This window comes from Lynx canadensis, chromosome A1 (assembly GCF_007474595.2).
Source record: "Lynx canadensis isolate LIC74 chromosome A1, mLynCan4.pri.v2, whole genome shotgun sequence".
NCBI classification, from domain to species: domain Eukaryota; kingdom Metazoa; phylum Chordata; class Mammalia; order Carnivora; family Felidae; genus Lynx; species Lynx canadensis.
In genome coordinates this window covers 96,316,899-96,336,744 of record NC_044303.2, presented here as the reverse complement: position 1 = coordinate 96,336,744, position 19,846 = coordinate 96,316,899, and positions in this window count along the sequence as shown.

The following is a 19,846-nucleotide window of genomic DNA, read 5'->3' as shown; positions in this document are numbered from 1 at the left end:
GCTGAAGTAATGATACAAGGTCATATCAAATAACAACTTATTTCCATATGGCTAGAGGTGTGAGGGTCCAAGGAAGGATTCCATTAAGATAATTGCAGAAAAGATGAGGAAAACACATGTGCAGATGAGACAACCAAATACAGTTTGACGAATACCAAATTTATTTAGATATGAAGGGCAAAATACAAAATTTTTGTTATCTACATAACTGAAAATTCCAAATGATTCTTATGTATGGCCCTCTCTCTTGAGCTATACTTCTGTATTTGCCATTTTTACGGAAATGATAAATTGAACCTATTGAAAATACATTCTGGGGAAACTTAATTATCTACTCATTCACCCTCTTGAAAAAATATTTGCTGAATACTGGTACTTTACTGTGCTAAGGTCCTTGGGAGGAAAAACATCAAATGACACTTCATCCAAACTCTGAAGGGGTTTAAAACGCATTAGGGGATAAAGACATCTAATGTCGCTTTTGGTTATAGACTGTATTCATTTGTTTGTTTTGCTGTTAATATAAAGAATGAAAGAGAAGCAAGTAAGAAATTTACAGGAGCATCCAGAAGCAGGGATCTCAAGGGAATGGAATAGCCAGAGATGTTTTCATGGAGTAGGCACAAACCAGGGGTTTCCAATATAAAGATCTACAGGAGACAAGACAGTGCCATAAATGACCCAGGTGGTTCATTTGTGATACACTGGACAGTGGCAGAGACTACGGCAAAGTAGAGAGCATGCACTCTATTTAGAGGGCAAAACCTTTCTTTTGTTCTAGTTGATTATTGCCACGTATAAGGATCTTTATGTGGCAAAGTCTCCTGATGGTTCAATTGAAGCCACGAATCCGGAATTTTGTATGTAATTTCTAGTCTTTAAAATTTTGCAAAATTTTATATGTATGTATTTATGTAATTTATATATATATATATATATATATATATATATACACACACATACATACATACGCACATACACACACACATGCACTTACAGGTATAATTTATAAAATTTTATAATATATTAACTGATTATATTCTACATATAAACTCATATACATCTATAGAAGCATTACACACACACACACACACACACACACACACATCAGATAACTAGAACTAAAACTGGTTCAATTGGCTATATTTTAGTGCTTCTTCCAAACTGTATTATGTAAATTCTGCTCAGTTTGAAAAGCTTGTGGATTATCGGCCGTTGTATAAGAGCCCTAGGCAATGGTGGCACTTCTCAATCTGGAAACATTAGTATTTCTGTTTTAGGAAATGTCTAGAACTCGTTATTTGACATCTTCCTTCCCTTGTTGTTCTACTTCCTAGATTTTTAAGAACTTTATTGTCCAGAATTTCTTCTGATCTTCTTTCTGCTATTGTATATTCATTTCTAAGAAAGCTTTTCTGATCTTAGTGCTCTTTTTATGTAGCCCCACTTTCTCTTTGGTATCTATCAAACTATCAGTTTAGTTTCTAATGATATCCACATATATAGTATATACAGCTTACATATAAGTTTATATATATTTAGTTTATCATATAATCATATATGTGTATATACACACGTATGTATATTTTTATTTTGGTTTTCTGTTTTGAGTTTTCTTTTCCTATTTTCATTGACTCTATTGTGATTTCTTTCACTTTTTTATTTTCCCTCATCTTTGTATTTCATGTCAGATGCTTTGTTTAAACCCCTGGTAATCCTTGACTGTTCTTTTATATGTAATGGGAAGTCAAGCGTTGCCAAGATGTTTATAAATTGTATTTGCATAGGTTGGCTTTGTTAATTGGTGGTCTTTTTTTATGGTAAACTTGCAGAGCCATTTCATTTGGAAACTCTAAATCTATAGATTTTTTTTTCTCGTGTCCCAGTCAGTTTCCTTAAAAAGTCTCTAGTCCAGAGGTTAGCAAACTTTCTCTGTAAAAGGCCAGATAGCAAATATGTTATGCTTCACCAGCTACAGAAGTATTTGGTATAACTATACAATTCTGCTGTTGTAGCACAAAAGCAGCCATAAAAAATACATAAACGAAGGTAGTGCCTATGTTGCAATAAAACTTTATAAAAACAGGCAGCAGGCCAATTCTTTCAACCCCTGCCCTCATCACTTCTCAGACCTCTCAACTCAGCTGCCTATATTCAGAGTCTAGCAAAAGAAGGAAACCTAACACGTTGCCAGTTACTATATGTCTTGGGCTCAATCTCCCTGGTTTCAATAAGATATCCCCTCCTCAGCTGTAGCTAGTGTTTCTGGGATTGAAGTGCCTCTGTTCATCTCAAAGAAGTAAATTTTCGGTCTTTGGCCATGAAGAGTAAAGAAGGGTAAGCAACTCTATAGAGAGTGGCAAATAATCTAGGAGACACTAAAACAGTACAACTGTTTTCAGCATCACCTGCTTCCCTACTATCAGCTGTAATATGCCTTCAATTTTCAAGCTTTCCCAAGGTGTTAAATCATGAATGTGCCTGGAGATGGCCTCCCCCATCTCTGGGGGAGATTTTTAACAGAGAGAGGGGGAGGCAGAGCCAGAGGGGGAGAGAGTGAAGAGAGAGAATCCCAAGCAGGCTTCATGCTGTCAGCACAGAGCCTGACGAGGGCTCGAACCCACAAACTGTGAGTTCATGACCTGAGTGGGAGTCAAGAGTGGGAGGCCTGAGCCACCCAGGTGCCCCCAGTTTTCTCAGGTCTTTAGCAGCACTCTTAGGTCAAGAACCATTTACCTAAGTGTTGTCTGGTTTCCAATTTGTGTTGTTGAATTTGCCTCTCCTGTTTCCTTTGTACTTTCAGGTTTCTGCTTTCCCCAAATCCTTTAACCTGCATTTTAGTAGGATTTGTGATGAGATTAGCAGTAAGTATGTGTGATCAGTTTTCCGCATTTAATTGGTAGTCTTTAGAAAATGTTTGTATATATATTCTCTCTATATATATATCTATATCTATCTATATCTATATCTATATCTATATCCAAATCTACACCTATACATACACACGAGTCTGTGTATTCTGACCTTTGATATTCCCATCTTAATTTAATGTCATTCAATTCCACATATGGTGATCCATAGTCAAGAACATGCTTTTATCCACAGATTTACTTGCTAATATCTTCAAGACCATAGAATAAGACATCTGATCTCTGCTGCCTCTGAAATACGAAATGGTTGATAGTTTATACCCTTATAACTTCCTAGGATCTATCTAGAAAAAAAAATGGATTACTTTAAAGTAGGATAAGTATAATTTTATGTATTCACCCAAGCTAAGAAATTTCCACCTTCCCTCCTGGTCCAGCTCACTGAAATATCCTACTCACCAATTCTTTCACAAAGTAGGGGCAATAATTTTATATCTTTTTTAAAATTTGTTTAATGTTTATTTATTTCTGAGAGATACAGAGACAGAATGCGAGTGGGTTAGGAGCAGAGAGGGAGACACAGAATCCGAAGCAGGATCCAGGCTCTGAGCTGTCAGCACAGAGCTAGATGCAGGGCTCGAACCCACAAACCGTGAGATCTGACCTGAGCCAAAGTCGGATGCTCAACCGACTGAGCCACCCAGGCGCCCAAATAATTTTATATCTTTACCACAAAATGTTCCCCCAAATCTGGGGAATCGGGTGTTCATATTCATTTAAAATGTAAAGTGAAAGCATGAGCATCCAGTCTACTGTGGGAAACCTTGAGCCCTGCAGCAGCTTACCTACCAGCCAATCTTTTATGTGGATTTTATTTTCTGTTTAGGCTCTCCTCTCTCTCTCCCTTTTAATTTTATTTATTTATTTTGAAGAAGAAAATGAGAGAGAAAGCGTGTATGGGAGGGGCAGAGAGAGAGAGAGAGAGAGAGAGAGAGAAAGAGAGAATCCCAAACAGTCTCCACACTGTCCGCATGAGGAGCCCACTGTGGGCCTCGAACTCACAAACCTGTAAGATCATGACCTGAGTCAAAATCGTGAGTTGGATAGCTAACTCACTGAGCCGCCTAGGGCCCCAATGCTCTCTTATATCTTGTGATTCCTTTGCTATGCCCACTCCTTTTGGCCCATGATTAGTAGGATTCATATTAGCTTTCTATTTCTGTGTAACGCGTTAGCACAACCTTAGCAGCTTGACTCAATATCCGTTCATTAGCTCAAATTTTGTAGATCCCAACGAGCTTGAATAGATTCATGATCAAGACTGAAATCAAGGTGTTGGCTGGACTGAGCTATTATGTGGAATCTCTGGGAAAGAATCCAAGTTTAAACTCGTTTATGCAGAATTCAGTTCTTTGTGGATATAGGACTAAGGTACCAGTTTCCTCACTGGCCGTCAGCCGGGGGCCACTCCCAAGTCCCCAAGGTGATCCACATGCCTTCTCATGTGACCCCATTCACCTTGGAAGAAACAGTGGACTCAGAAACACTGAGTCCTTCTCAGGGTAAGTCAAACAGATTCTGCAGATTAGCCTGGGACAGTTTGAGCAAACATTCTGCTTATAACGCTTCTGTTCATTCTATCAGAGTGTCATCTGTACCAGGTGAATGTAATAGACTTTACTCACAATGTGGGTTAGTAGAGAAAACTACAACGACATCCAGAATGCTTAAAATAGAATATCAGGTATCATTGTCCTGAAAAACTTAGCTATTCCTTGCCTGGGAGAATGACTTGATGCACTTGTCCTTCAGCTGGGCCCCCAGCCTCTAGTCCTTTGGTGGGACTTTCCTCTTTTCCTTACATGTCTCTTGATTTCCAAATATAAAGTATCTCAGTCTTTAGGCACTCCAGTTTCTGGATACAAACTTCTAGATTTCCGTTTATGTCCACAGGCAGAACACTGTAAATTACAGCCTCTCCTCAGGGACGATTACCAGAGTGCTGGCCAAGGGAGGAAATTCACCTCTTCACACCGAAATATGCCCAGTAACGAAAGGAGAGTTTTCTTCCTAAGAAGGATCCGGCTTTTTTTTTTTAATCCCTCCCATTTGAAAATGCTTATTATGTTCTTACACTTAAAAACTCTTACCCTTATACCAAAAGTTTGTTTTTACAATTAGTGAACATTTAAAAATATATCCAAATTTTTAGCATATTCTTTGAAATATAGCTAAAAACAAAAGCTGCCTTTTTTTTAATTGTAAATACAGTAGGAAAATTGATCATTTAGCATTCCTCCAATATCATCATTTCAAAAGCACCTGTTGGGATGAGCATTGAGTGTTGTATGGAAACCAATTTGATAATAAATTTCATATAAAAACAAACAAACAAAAGCTGCCTATAAGTAAGGGTGTAGACAGGCTTTAAAACTAACCAAACATGTAATAAAAGTCAAAAACAACAATAAGCTCATAAACTCTTTGACCGAAATCTCTAGCAAGATTAATCGTGACCTGGCCAACGTTTTAATCTTATGTGATGAGAAATAACTAGGCAGCCAGCAGAGGAAATACCATCTCAGACTCTCCTACCCGTGCATCAGCTCAATTCTCTTGTCTCACTAATTGAAGCTTTACGCACACCCTCAGGCCAGAGATCTTGTCTCCTGTGTTTTAAGGAATCCAGAGTACGCAGTCAATGGTCGATAAGTAATAATAATTAATATTGAATCTCACTCCCTGGGCAGTGCTCCCAGTATTGATAATGTCAGTGAGGATTATGTCTTCCAGGAAAACATGTAGGATAAATTTTCCGGCTGGGCCCCAGTTAGAAGTAGAAGAGAAAAAATGAACTAAAGCCTATGGTATGATAAGTCAGGATGCTTGGAAAGAACTATCAGAAACACAGAGGAATGCTCAGTTCAATTATCCCCTTGTCTTTTCATCCTCTTTCTCACCTTTTATTTGTTTTCTATTCAATTCCTAATACAATAAGCACCCCCAAAAATAAAGCCGCAAATAACACAGCAGGCCCAGGGGTGACCTACAAATTATCTAAGAAAAGGAAAATGGAGGCACAGATGAGGAAATCTGAAGCTGGCCAAACTTTGGGGCTCCTTTGGAGCCCCCTACTATGCTAAAGGGGCCAACCCTCCAGTGCTGGGATCTTCAAAAGACCTGGTTGGAAGAGGGACAAGTGAGGGCTAGTAAGGTAAGGGGATACTCATCTGAACCAAAAAAGCAGCTAATTACCAGCTACTGTGCTGTTACTTCCATCATTTAACAGACTCTCCAGAAGTAAGCACGGTTATGAGTTTCCTGTTCACTGTTCTGTTATGCACGTGTGTGAACACTCATACCCACCCCATATACATATTTCCATGATTATCAGGCATTTTGAAAGAGAGTATCTTTCAATAAACTTGTAAAAGACATTAACTGCAGGAGTTTTTATGGAATAAGCAGAACTTGTCTGTTTATTTTTTAAGAAAAGGGAAATAGAAATGTTTCAGAGCTCCATGAGGGATGCTGGTAAGTGGGATATGCAATTTTAGGAGACGTTATTGCCCCAAGGTCTGGGAAAAGGAAACAAACAGGTAAACTATCAATCTTATAATTTATATACATACTCAGGTTGCTTTTGATTTCAGTTCTTTCACTTGACCAAATTTGATCAGCCCCTAATATTTTGATGACCTCCTATACCCTTGTATGGATGCTGGTCATATCTAGAGTCACAAGCCAAGGGAGAAGAGTATACTCAGCCCTCACCATGCTGGTCCAGCCTTCTCCATGGAAAGGGCTGTCTGGACATGAACATATTCAGGAGATCATCCTACGGAACTCAGGCTACCTTACAACAGGACCATTATTCCATCAGCAACGACCTCTGCTACACAAAAATACATACAATGTTAGTTTTATTTCTTTTAAAATTAGTTAATATAAAGTGAAAGTTCACAGGGGTTTTGCCTAACTGATGATGAGTTGGGTCTTTCTTACTAAGCTGTTCCTGGAGATCTGTTGGCAGATATGTGCTCTGACAACCCCTACAATTATTCTGAATTGTTTGTTGTTGTTGTTGTTGTTGTTGTTGTTGTTGCGGATGCCATGGTGCCTCAGTACCCCTCTTTGTTAACATCCCCATCCTCCAGAATGAGTTTCCTGCCTGAACTACTGCATTTCTCTATGACAAACACAGCTCCATGCTTCACTAATCACAACTCCAACCACCTAACAGGTGTAAAGCTCAGTGAATAAAATACTCTTCCAGAACACACAGTATCTATTTATGCCCATTTTCATATTTGTCTCTATTAATCTCTATCTAAAAATATAACCACAGAAATCGTGTTTTATATTTTGATCCAATGTCAGCTCTGTTGATTGTTAATATTCTTCGAAAAACAATGGAAATGAGCATTTCAAATCAGTGTTCTAGAAATTCCCGGGTGCATGATGACAGTTTCTCATAACTGCATTTTAATTCTCGATAAGTCTATCCTCAGACTTTAACTCTGCAGTCACCATTCTGTGTTCTGATGTGTAGAGCTGAGAATAGAGGGGATGATCAGTCTTGTGAATTAGATAGTATGAACAGTGCCAGTAAGGTAAACACGTATGACATGATGAAGACAGTATTTACAAACAAATTATTATAATTAGTTTAATATGCCTATCAAGTATAGAAATTCTTTAATTTGTCAAATTCTTCCTTGGCAAGAATGCAGTCATTTTGGATACTTTCTTTCTAGAGGCCATTTTAAACATTTTTTTTTGGCTTTATTTTCTCTCCACTAATTAGTCTTTCTATATCCAGCAATATTTAGTAGGGGAACAAAGTGAGCTACTTTTCACATTTGAAATTTCCACAGCCAGACCCAGAAAAGATCAAACTACTTTCCTTTAGACAGACTCTGGCCAAAAAAAAAATTCAGACATAGGTAATTTACTGTTTACATGTTATATCTTGCCAAATTCTGAATAGAGATTTGGAGAATCTGTGACAGAGAAATCCTTAAGGGATTAGCAGCTTACTTGGATTTTTTTTGCGTTTTGTTTTTGTTTTTGTTTTTGTTTTTTTGCTTGGGATATTCATGTAATTTTTTTCCAAATAAATGTTATGAGAAATTCCTACCTTTCTGACTTTCAGAATACATACATATATATATATACATATGTATACATATATATATATATATATATATATATATATATGTATATGGTTTGTATATCTGGGTGAGTAAAGAAAGCTAATGAGATTTATACTAAAGCTTTGGTTTGGAACAAAATTTTAAAAATAAATCTTGCATTATCTTGTTTAATCTCCCTTACTTTGATGACTAGTACAACCAAGTTCACGAAAATGACCACGTCTGTATGTAACCCAGTATTCCTTCAAAGCAGTTTGGCACTAAATTTCTTTCTTTTTTTGTTTTTTTAGATTTATTTTTATTTTTAGAGACAGAGTTCAGGGGAGAGGGGAAGATGGAGAGAGAGAAAGAATCTTAAGCAGGCTGCACGCTGAGCATGGACGCTGGACTTGATCCCGTGATGCTGGGATTATGAACCTGAACTGAAATCAAGAGTTGGACTCTCAACTGACTGAGCCACCCAGGTGCCCCTGCCACTGAATTTTCATCATTGCCCTAAAGTGACAAGTGTAGGTAAAAAGCCTAAGAAGCTGTGCTTCCCTCTCACAGTGGCCACCCTCAGCAACCTGGCTATAGCAACAATTTACCTGGCAAACACGTTTTTGAAAAGAATTGTGAATGCAGACTCGATTCCCTTCTTCTGGTATTTTCCTATGAATTCATGTGTTTATGAGCATTAGGCATACTTGCTTTTCAAAATGGGGTGTGTCATGGTGCCTGGGTGGCTCAGTCGGTTAAGTGTCCGACTTCGGCTCAGGTCACGATCTCACTGCTCATGGGTTCGAGCCCCTCATTGGGCTCTGTGCTGACAGCTCAGAGCCTGCAGCCTGCTTCAGATTCTGTGTGTCCTTCTCTCTCTGCCCCTCCTCTGATTCGTGCTCTCTTTTTCTCTCTCTCTCAAAAATAAATACAAATTTAAAAAATTTAAAAAAATAATAAAAATAAAATGAGGTGTGTCAATCATTTTGAGGCAACACACATAGGTCCTCCTAACTCCAAGCCCAGCAATTACAGACCCCCTTCCACACCCCACCCTGGTAAAGTATTATTTTCTCGAGCCAGGGGCTGAGTACTACATCCACGCTTTACATCCGATGAAAATGATGTATGTTTTCCTTTCTGAAAATTTCAATATGTGGCTCTTTCCCACTTCTCCATACATTTTATTTCACTTGTTGAAACTAGATGGAAGACTAGGTTTTAAGTGTTTTGTGGATTTTCCTCCAGAAGAAATCATTTTATAAAACACGTATTTATGGTTATGGAAGGACTAATTTTTTTTAATGTTCTAAGCGTTTTAAAGCTAATTGGGAAAGAATTAATAATTTTAGAACAGTCACCTCTGCTAGAATATAAAGAAGTCATTGTTTAAGTTTAAGACAATAGAAAAAGTAAGTTTTACTTAAAACATGACAGTTCAAAGTCAGCTCCCAAAGTCCCAAAGCTGTTTATTTGCTTGGTTGTATAACACACTGAAAAACTTTGATTAGAAATTATTACTGTTTTACGGTCAACTCAAGACACCAAAAACAAATAGGTCACCCCATTTTTAACCTCTATTCTTATATTAATAGAAAAAATTTGAAACCAGTTTAAATTGGTTTTTATAGTCCTTCTGTGATTGAGAAAAGCAACTCAGGGTAAAACTTCCAATATATGTATAATAATTCCCAGATAACTGCCATCAATGGAAGTTCCTGCCCTTAGAAATCAGATCTATTTAGAATATTAATCCTCCTACTGGAATGTCTTATCAGAAACATAGGTCAATTGTGTCAACCCCAAATGGCTCTTTCCAAGTGGAAGGGTGTCACTGGGTCAGAGTAGCAGACTCACACCAACTCTGAACATTTAAAAGTTCTTTCAGTAAAAACAATTCTGTACTTAAGTGTGGGATATGTAGAATCATGAAAGTGTCAAAGCATTTCAGATTTGGAGCTACGGAGCAACTGACATAGTATTTCAAAGCTGACCTCCGGTGAACATTTTAAACAGTGAACATATGGAAGAATGGAAATAAACCCAAAAACTTAAAAAAAAATTTGTCTTTTGAAATTTAATTCCCAATCCCCAAAACATTGTCACTTACAAAAGGAAGTATCTGGAGAGAAAGAATGATTTTCTGAAGCTTATCTTTTATCTTGCAACCTGAGGAAGAGACAGGTGCTTTCAAACACTCCAGGAAAACATACTTAAATAGCATCTTGTTGGTTTTCGATGAAAAAATGCAATGATGGCACATCAGTAGGTGACCTAAAAGATGTGACAGAAGCCTGGTCTGAGGCAGAGAGCTTCACAAAACCCCGTTTTTGTCAGGGTGAGGAGAACCTCACACAATTATTGGAACAGAAGCGTGAGCCTATTAGGGAGAAATGCGTTCGACTTCTTGATATCAGCTGAATCTGACTCTTGGCACATGGTGTTAAAAAAAATCTTCGTTAAAAGTCTCAGTGGTGTTCCCCTGAAATTGCAGTGGTTTTTAGAGTGTTCTCCAAGTCTCAGCAGTAGAATGGGCACAGCAACTCATAGCAACTTTACTTTAAACATGATAAATATCCTCTCAGGTGGGGTCAGGGGGCTTTGGGAAAAAAACAAAAGCAGGATGCATTTTTTTGTTGTCATTGTGAGAAGCCAGGGAAATCTTTCAAGCAGGGAATATGGTGCTCTCACTGGAAGACTAGGCTTACTTATTTACCATTGAGAATTTCCCTTTTTTGAGGGGATGACCATTTCATTTTTTTTTTCATTTTTTAAAGTTTACTTATTTTAAGAAAGAGAGAGCATGGACGCAAGTGGGGGATGAGAGGGAGGGGGAGAGAGAATCCCAAGCAGGCTCTGTGCCATCAGAGCACAGTCCAACGTGGAGCCCAAAGTCACAAACCGTGAAATCATGACCGGAGCAGAGATCAAGAATCCAGCACTTAACCAGCTGAGCCACCCCGACACCCCAGTATTGTAGCCTGTTTTTACTGCAGTCTGAGAGGTTGGTGGAAATCATTCTGACAGCCGGATATAACCATAAAAGCAAGAATAGGTAGGTGGGATTCCCTGCTAGAGATAACTATAAGCACAGTGGCTACCCAGATCCACAGATACTGGAAGTGGAGTACATCTTGTGCCCATATCTTTTGTGCTTATAGGAAGAATAATTTGAAAGTTCAAATAAAATGGTATTTTTTTTAACAAGCCCTTTTGGTTGGTGATCAGCACTATAAGCTGTCAAAAAGCATTATGACCTACTCTATATTTTAAATGTCCAATTATTCTTTTCTCTTCTGGACTTTAAGTCTGAAGTGTGGTCAAGCGCTGAAGTTTGACTGTAGTGACTATAGCCTGCATTAATCTTGCAAAATAAGCATTAGAACTGAAAAGCCCTCATGAGAATCAAGTAGAAAGCACAAGTATCCACTCTCCAGCGTTTCTGGAACCATACTTCATGCTTTCAATATAGGCACTTTAGAAAACTATAAAGGCCAAACACTCGCCCTTTATCACTATGATTACACTTCAAGTATTGGTGACAATTAGCTCCTAAAATCCTCCAGCATTTATCCCTGAAGGAAATATCCAAGGACTTACATGGTGGAGAGAGGAAGGGGAGGGACATGTTGGGGGGATTTGAGTCTGCATTGGGTTTTAGTGGCTGTGAAGAGAAGGGTTGGGAGAAACCCTCCTTTGGCTGGTGTGAATGAAGGAAATCCAGAACTTCTGGCCAAATCCTGGACTGGGCAATGTTCGCCTCAGTTGCTGTGTCTCACTCTCATTGAGGTCAATTCAGATAGGATCATTTAGGGATTTGAGCAACGATTTCAAACTTTCTTAAGCTTCAATCCAGGTAAGTGGATTCAGAGATGGAGTAAAGATAGAAAAGCAGAGAGAAAAACTTGTGTGTTGAAACTACTCAAAATCCTGATTTAGTTACGCACATGGTACGTCTTTCTGAATGTGGATGAAATATATTTACCGTGGCAATGTCCCACAGGAGAGTGTTTTCATGCAGAGGAGATAGACCAGGTATTAAAGTTTTGTGCTTTATTTTGTTTTGTGTTTTAGTATTTATGTACTATTAAAAAAAACAGTTCAATGATTTGGCATGTCTTTCAAATATACACAACTTGGGATTCATGACTAATTGTTTCACCATTGTGCTATAAAATGTTATCAAGAATAAATTTGCCAAAGAAGACAGTTTGCTCCTTGACCCTAGTTTGACATTTTAAAATGAAACTACCATGAAGATCAGTATTAATCTAATCAGTTCCAAGATTATAATGCTGCCATCCCAAGGAAAAGAGTCATACTCGGTGATCAACTTTGTTTTCGTATTTTCTTTCAGACCCCAGTGCTAAAATGCTTGTGTTTTTCAAATTTTGTGATTTTACAATCCTTCAAGATTTCTCAGCACAAATAGAATTTTTTTTCTCTTTTGGAGCTGAGTTTGTTTAAGTCAGTTCATGGTGTCTGCATAGAAGGTGGTAGAAAAGTGGTTCGTCTTCCCCCATTGTGGCCATGCTATTGTGGCCACATACAGGCCTGGACCTCCTTGCAGTATTAGAAATGAAGTTAGTTTGTCTTTGGGGTTTCCTGTCTGATTACTTTTATCTTTCTTCTTCTGCCTTAGCTCTCTACAAAAACACCTGCCTTATACCATCCTGGCCAGTAACTGCAAGAAGCTCTTTCATTATTCTCTAAGTGTGAAAAGTCTCCCTCCTCTTCTCCATGGCTGGAAATTCTGAATTTCTGTCAAAATCGGGATTATTGGCCTGATCTCCAGCCAAATAAGAACTAAGGGGTATTCCCTGATGGAGGAGCTCTTTTCTTATCCAGCGCTGTGTTGGAACCTGAGAAAGAGACATCTCCTTCTGTGTTTCTCCCAAGAAAGACATCGTTTGTAATACTATTATAAATTAGCTGCCTGCTTCATCTCGGTGTTAATCCTTGCATGAAAGTGATGCCCTGACTTCAATTTCCAGAATATGGTTTTACAGTTTGTGTAGCTGTTTCATAATAAACAACTTATTAGAGTTAATTGTATTTTAGACGACTGTCTTTAATCCGTTTTTATGGTGTTATTTCAAATTTTATCATTAAGAAACATGTTTTTGACTTCTGAATCTCTCATCTGTCTTCATTCGCTTGGCTATAACCATCTCAAGATTAATGATTCCCTTCACTTCCAACTTCCATGTCTTTAGTTAGTTCCACTCACAAAGAGGTGGATTCAAGAAACACTGCTCCAAGTACTGGAGAGAATGACAGTGGTTCTAGGCTAACAGGAGCAAATCTACTCATCAAAAAGCTCTGTGCTTTTGTCAAAAATCACCCAACAATCACTGTGTATGGTAACAAACACCCAGCAGAAAGGGTTCTTGGCTCCAGGATCTCCTAAGCCACTGGGCAATCTGATCTCCATCAGGCTCTGCAGTTATGGCCACACTCACATATAATGGAATCCCAACTCTCTCTTGAAGAGCCCATCAAGTGAGATGTTAGAAAGGATTCCCTGGTAAGAAAGAAAGGATACCTTTTCAATCTTTACCTCAGGGGCTAGGTAGGGAATATCATCAGATCACCATCTCCATGTACACATTTATGTCTTGTGTATTTCAGCTCACCCAGACTTAAATACAGAACCTGGCACCCACAAGGTGTCTAATTCACTTTGTAGAATAAACAGATGAATGAAAAATTACCCTTGACACTTCATTCTTATCATGCTTTCTGTGTCTGTTCTTTATAAATTTGCTACTGAGCATGTACTCTTTGAATGTATATATTTTTTTCATCCAGAAATGGCTATCCTCCTTCTGTGTTCCATACTTGCTTCTCTCTCTGTGCTGGTTCCAGCTGCAACCTATACTCATCAATGACTATGCATTCCATAGCTGGGCTCTGAGGAATTAGATTACAACTTAGTTCATAATTTGATCTGAATTGGATGAAATTAGAGACTTAATGAAAATCCAAAACCAGGAAGTTAGATGCACAAACACTTGCACACGGATGTCCCTCCATCAGCTGTGGCTGTTAAGAAGACTCCATTCTTCATCCTGTTTTTGGAAAAAACAGTAAAGGCCTACCTACGTGAATGGGCTGAATAGTCTCTGTGAAAACAGGGTAACATTGTAAGTATTTAGAGTCACGCTATATTTTCTTTCATTTTTTTAACTTTATTTATTTATTTTGAGAGACAGACAGCATGAGCAAGGGAGGGGCAGAGAGAGAGGGAAAGAGAGAATCCCAAGTGGGCTCTGTGCTTTCAGTGAAGAGCCCGATGTGGGGCTCGATCCCACAAAACATGAGCTCATGACCTGAGCCAACATCAAGACTCGGACACTGAACCCATTGAGCCACCCACGTGCCCCTCACGTTATATTTTCTAATATCCATCTTCCCCAAACCAACTCCCCCCCCCCCCATTGCTATCACCAAACTTTCTGGTCTTTAGAGCATGACCACATAAGGGTTAAAAGACTCTCATCCCCAAATGGGATGTTGGTCTTAATGAACACGACTTTGCCACCATCTGCATCTGCACTGAGGTGCCCTTTCCAGGTACAAGTTCTTCTCCAGAGTGTGCTCTCGGTCTCAGTGCTACAAGCACAGAATCTCTGGAATCACAAAACCCACCACATTATAGCTCTGTTAGTTGCTAAGTATATGATCATGGGTTAGCTTACCTAACTTTTATGAGGATCATTTCCCTCAAACATGCCTACTTAGCTGGGTTGTTGTGAAGAGAAAATGAGATGATTTTTAAAATGTCTAGCCCGGTGAGAAACAAAGAATAGATACTCAATTTATGAGAGCTAATTTTACCACCATCACTATGGCAATATACGCCTCCCCCAAACTTACTGTAGTCCCAAAGCAAACAGGCTCTTAAATGTACATTCTCCATGATTCTCAATGAGCAGATCCTTTTTTTTCCCCCTGAGAAACATATCTGACTCTTCCCATCCCTATTTTACTTCTCCCTCTCAGAGTCTTGTCACTGTCGCACAGACTCCCTGAGAGTGCTCCCTTCTCCCAGTCTTCCTTACTGGGCTTCACTTTCCACAATGCTGGAACAATGTGCTCCCAAAAATAAACCCTATTAGCACATTTCCTTGCTTTATATATTTTCTTTGGCTCAGGATTGCCTAAACTGTCTTCTTTATCCTTATTCTCCTTCAAGACTTTTATTTCCTCATACGAATTGTGAATCTCTAAGACAGGGTTGTAGGTCAGTTTTACTAATGCATTTTTCCACTGAAAAGTGTATTTATTTATTTTTTCGAACAGAGCATTTTTAGGGAACTATTTCACAGGTACACAGGGCAATGCTGGCCTATAGTCAAGTCCACACCTCTCAGCACAAATACACAAAGTTCGCTGTCCCCCACTCCTTTCCAATGTCCATGTCCTTCTGCTTCATACCCACTTCCTGTTCCAAATCTACTGTTTTCAAATACCATGCTTTGTAGTTTGATCCCTCCTTTGCCGATAACATGATTGGCCCCTGAAACAGCCTGCTCCAGTCTTCCACCTAGCTCCTCAATCTGCTCAACTTGCTGACCTGTGAAGCTTTTTTATTCTTGTGCCTCCTGAGAAATGTGGGTACACTGGGAGTTTACAAGGAAGAATACGCGATGTTCATACCTCTCTTATATTTACTGTATCGCTATGTGAAACACGGTCTCCCTCATTAAAAATAAACTCCATATGGGCAGGCATGTTGAGGCTTCACTCTCTTTGTACTTTCTTTTCTAGTTCACTGCCTAACACATAGATAGCAAGAGAGATGGGGTGTAATGAATGTTTACTAAAATATTCGCTAAATATGCCACAGATAGAATGGTATTTCACGCACATGCACATGCGCACACACAGGAAAACTGTCATCAAATGATGTGGTTAATAATTTCTATCTTCAACAAAGCCAACCTTTACTTCACAGTCTATGAACCTTTGGAAATTCCTGCTTTCTCTGTTCCCAATCATACACATCCTGTACACTATCATCCCTAAGGACCATGATCTCTCCAGATTCACTGTAGAATATTCTTCTTGACAAGGACATGGCTGTTAACATTTTGTGCCAAAGTCAATGTTAGAGCATATCTAACTGATGTTTAAAGTTCTTCTAGAGCTCTTTCAGAGGCAGCTCCAATGCAAAAATGCTAGAGGGACCTCAGATCGTTTCTTTGAAAGCCCACTTTGTCATTATTTATCAACGATTCTCAAACCAATGCCCGCTCATCTCTCAGACTGACACTCGATAATGGTTTCAATAGAAGAGCAGCTGTTTCACATTATTTGCCTCTTTGTGAACAGCACCCAGGTACTGCCATTCCCATTGTTTTATGAATGCGCTAGAAAAATGGCAGGTTGCCAAAGACAGCATCCACATGGTTGCTTGAAACAACGCCCCAGACAAAAAAGGAAAGGGAAAAAAAAAAATCCCTCACAGATTGCAATGTGTACAATTTTGGCTGTTTTGCACATCCTCTGCAGCTGTGCATTCATGATGCTATATTTAAGCAAAAATCTGTGTAAGAATTAGTCACTAGGAGATAGAAGTTTGGCGGCCATTTTAAGGATTTGGCTGCAACGGTTGTCAAGATTCTCTCCTTCCAGAAAGAGCTCTGCCTGTCTTATCATCAACCACAATTATGAGTGTGACTACTTGCTGGAATATGATCCTTTCATATATGGTAAGACTTGCTCAAAAATTAGCAAGCTCTCATTATTTTCTTTGTGAAAGGTATCACTGTCACTTTGTGCTGATTCTTTTAGAGTCATGACTGTCAGAAAGTTGGGACTTTTCAATAGTCACGAAAAGAGAAACCTTTGAAAAAGCTTAGTGTCAACCCAATAGATCTTTTCTTACGCCCCTCCTTCCTTCCTCTGAGGAAATTCAGAGTAAAATCATAATTAATGGAGACAAGGTTGCTCAGCTGAAATGTACAAGACCAATTGCTTTTCAGCAGGATGCAAATCCCACGTTAGGAGACACCACCCATTTCTCATTGTCAGACCGAAGAAGTACTTCAGACAAACTCTGCCTAACAAAGAAGGAAAATAAAATACCCTGTGAATTCATCTATTGATGAAGAAAAGAATATGAAACATAATGACTACTGGAAGAGAAAAAATTCTTTGGGTTGTTATGAAATGCCTTGTTTTCAAAGATATGTAAAAGCCGGCACCTTTAAATAAGTCTTCGATTTAGAAGTCAGGAAAATCTCTGGGATAGGAGAAGTAAAATTACATTAGCTAATCTCACAATGCTTGGCCTTCTCAAGGAAGTTTCTCTAGTGTGCCAACGGAATTCAGCAGATCCATTAACATCTTCTCTGAAAAGCGCTATCATCTTTTTCCAGAAACCTGTGAAGCTTAGATTTGTCTAAATCTTATTTGCCAGTTACACACTTCAAATATTTGTATATTCCTGAAAATAGAGATGGTCGTTAAATTTCATATCTTTCTTCTGTATGTTGAATATTTTAGCATATTTTAAAAATTTCATCCAAACTATTTCCCAAAACTCACCTCCAGTTTGGAACAACTTCTTGCCTCCAATTCGCTTATGCCTATCATTCAAATTCTAGTTTGGAATTCTAAGAGGTATTCTTTCTGGACCCTGCCCCCCCACCCCCCTTCGCCGCCAAGTGAATTAGGAAGAAATTTGGATATTGATCTATAACAAAAATGTGTGAATGTGTGTGGCTAGGATAAGATTCATTATTATTTTTTATCATTTTTTTTTCCATCAGGATAAGGGTATTCTTTAATTTCCATTCTGAATTTCCCCCCAAGCTCCTACCCACCAACCCTCTGGTAACTGTCAGTTCTCTATAGTTAACAGTCTGTTTCTTTGCTAAGAGTTACTCTTTCCATGAAATTTCTCATCATCATGTTGATAAAAATGAAGCAATTTAGAAGAAGTTAATCTGTGTTCCTTAAATGTTATTCTTCATACTCTATGCTACTTTTTAAAAATAAAAATTTTTATACTAGAATAGTTGTAGGGGTGTCTGACTGGCTCAGTCCGTGAAGCGTCCAACTCCTGATTTTGGGTCCAGTTATGACAATCTCATGGTTCATGAATTTGAGTCCCACATTGGACTCTGTGCTAACAGCATGGAGCCTAGTTGGAATTCATTCTCTCTCTCTCTCTCTCTCTCACTCTCTCTCTCTGCCTCTCCCATGCTCATGCTCATGCTCTCTTTCCCTAATAATAAATAAATGAACTTAACAAAAGAAAAGTTTTAGATTTACATAAAAGTTGTGAAGATAGTAAAGAAAGTTTCCATGTATTCCCCTCCCAGTTTCCTCTATAGTGAGCATCTTACATACATACAGTAATTTGGTCAAAATTTATGAACCAATACTGAAAAGCCATTATGAACTCAAGTTCATAGTTTATTCAGATTTTCTTATTTTTTACCTAATGTCCTTTTTCTGTTCCAGGGTCCCAGCCAGGATACCACATTGCACTTGGTCATCCTGTCTCCTGAGGCTCCTCTAGACTGTGACAATTACTCAGACTTGCTTCGTTTTCAATGACTGTGACAATTTTGAGGAGTACTAATGAGATATTTTGTAGAACATCCCTCAAGTGGGTTTTATCTACTATTGTTCTCATGATTAGACTGGGATTATGGATATTTGGGAAGAAGGTCACAGAGATAAAGGGCCATTCCTAGCACATCGATGGTACATGACACTAACATGATTCACCACATGATTTACATTGTTGATGTGATGACCTTGACCACTTGGCTATGGTAGTGTTTGAAGGAGTCTCCACTGTACAGTTACTATACCTTTGGGAAGGGAATCACTAGGTGCAACGCACATTTAAGGAATGGCGAGTTATTCTCTATCTCCTTGAAGGTGGAATATCTACATAATTTATTTGAAATTCATTGGTGCTGGAGATGTGTGTGCTTTCTAACATTAATTTAAATATGAAACTATTCTTCATGATACTGCAGTGGTGAATGCCCGGTACTGTGAATTTTTCAAAATCCCTAAAACTCTGTAGCATAAAGAGTGAATCCTGATGTATGCAATTAAAACAAAATCATTTAGGAAGCCAGAGGATCTTAGGATATAATGAATACTCTGATAAGAAAACACAACACATGTATACTTACACAAGTAAACAGATGGCTGACGGTAGGAGACAGGTTTCTCCCTGCTGGAGTAGGAAGTTATAGACAATCAAGGGAAGAAGGCTACAACTTTCCATGTAACAATGAACCCAGAGTTGAAGGCATTGGTATGACCTTATGTGCCTAGCTTAACATAGACACAGATGGATATATACACAAATATTCACAGATATGTTTATACACATGAGTTAGCACACACACACACAAGATTTCTTGCTTTGTCTGCTGAGAGGGCCATGACAATGATACCTATCACAGCTATTATCCAAGTCTTGGCTTCTAATACCATTCTCCAATGAAAGAACTAGTGTTCTAAGAGACAGAGATGATTCTAGCTCTGGGACAGAAATATACAAGATGAACTTCGGATACCTTATAGTGTCATAAAGTAAGGAAGTGCTCAAAACAAAATCACAAAAATGACAGTCTGTTAAAGATGGGGATAATCACACATATGCCTACAGAAAGAGCTCCCAATGGCCAAGACTGAAAAAATATGGCAAAAAAATTTATTAGATTATGAGTTTCTTTATTAAACGCAACTTTACCAATGAGTCATTATAATGAGTTACATCGTTCTGTCTTCTCCATGATTCCCAGAAAAGAGACAATTTAGGATTGGAGTTATCAGCAAATATTCTGAATTCAGCTTGACCCA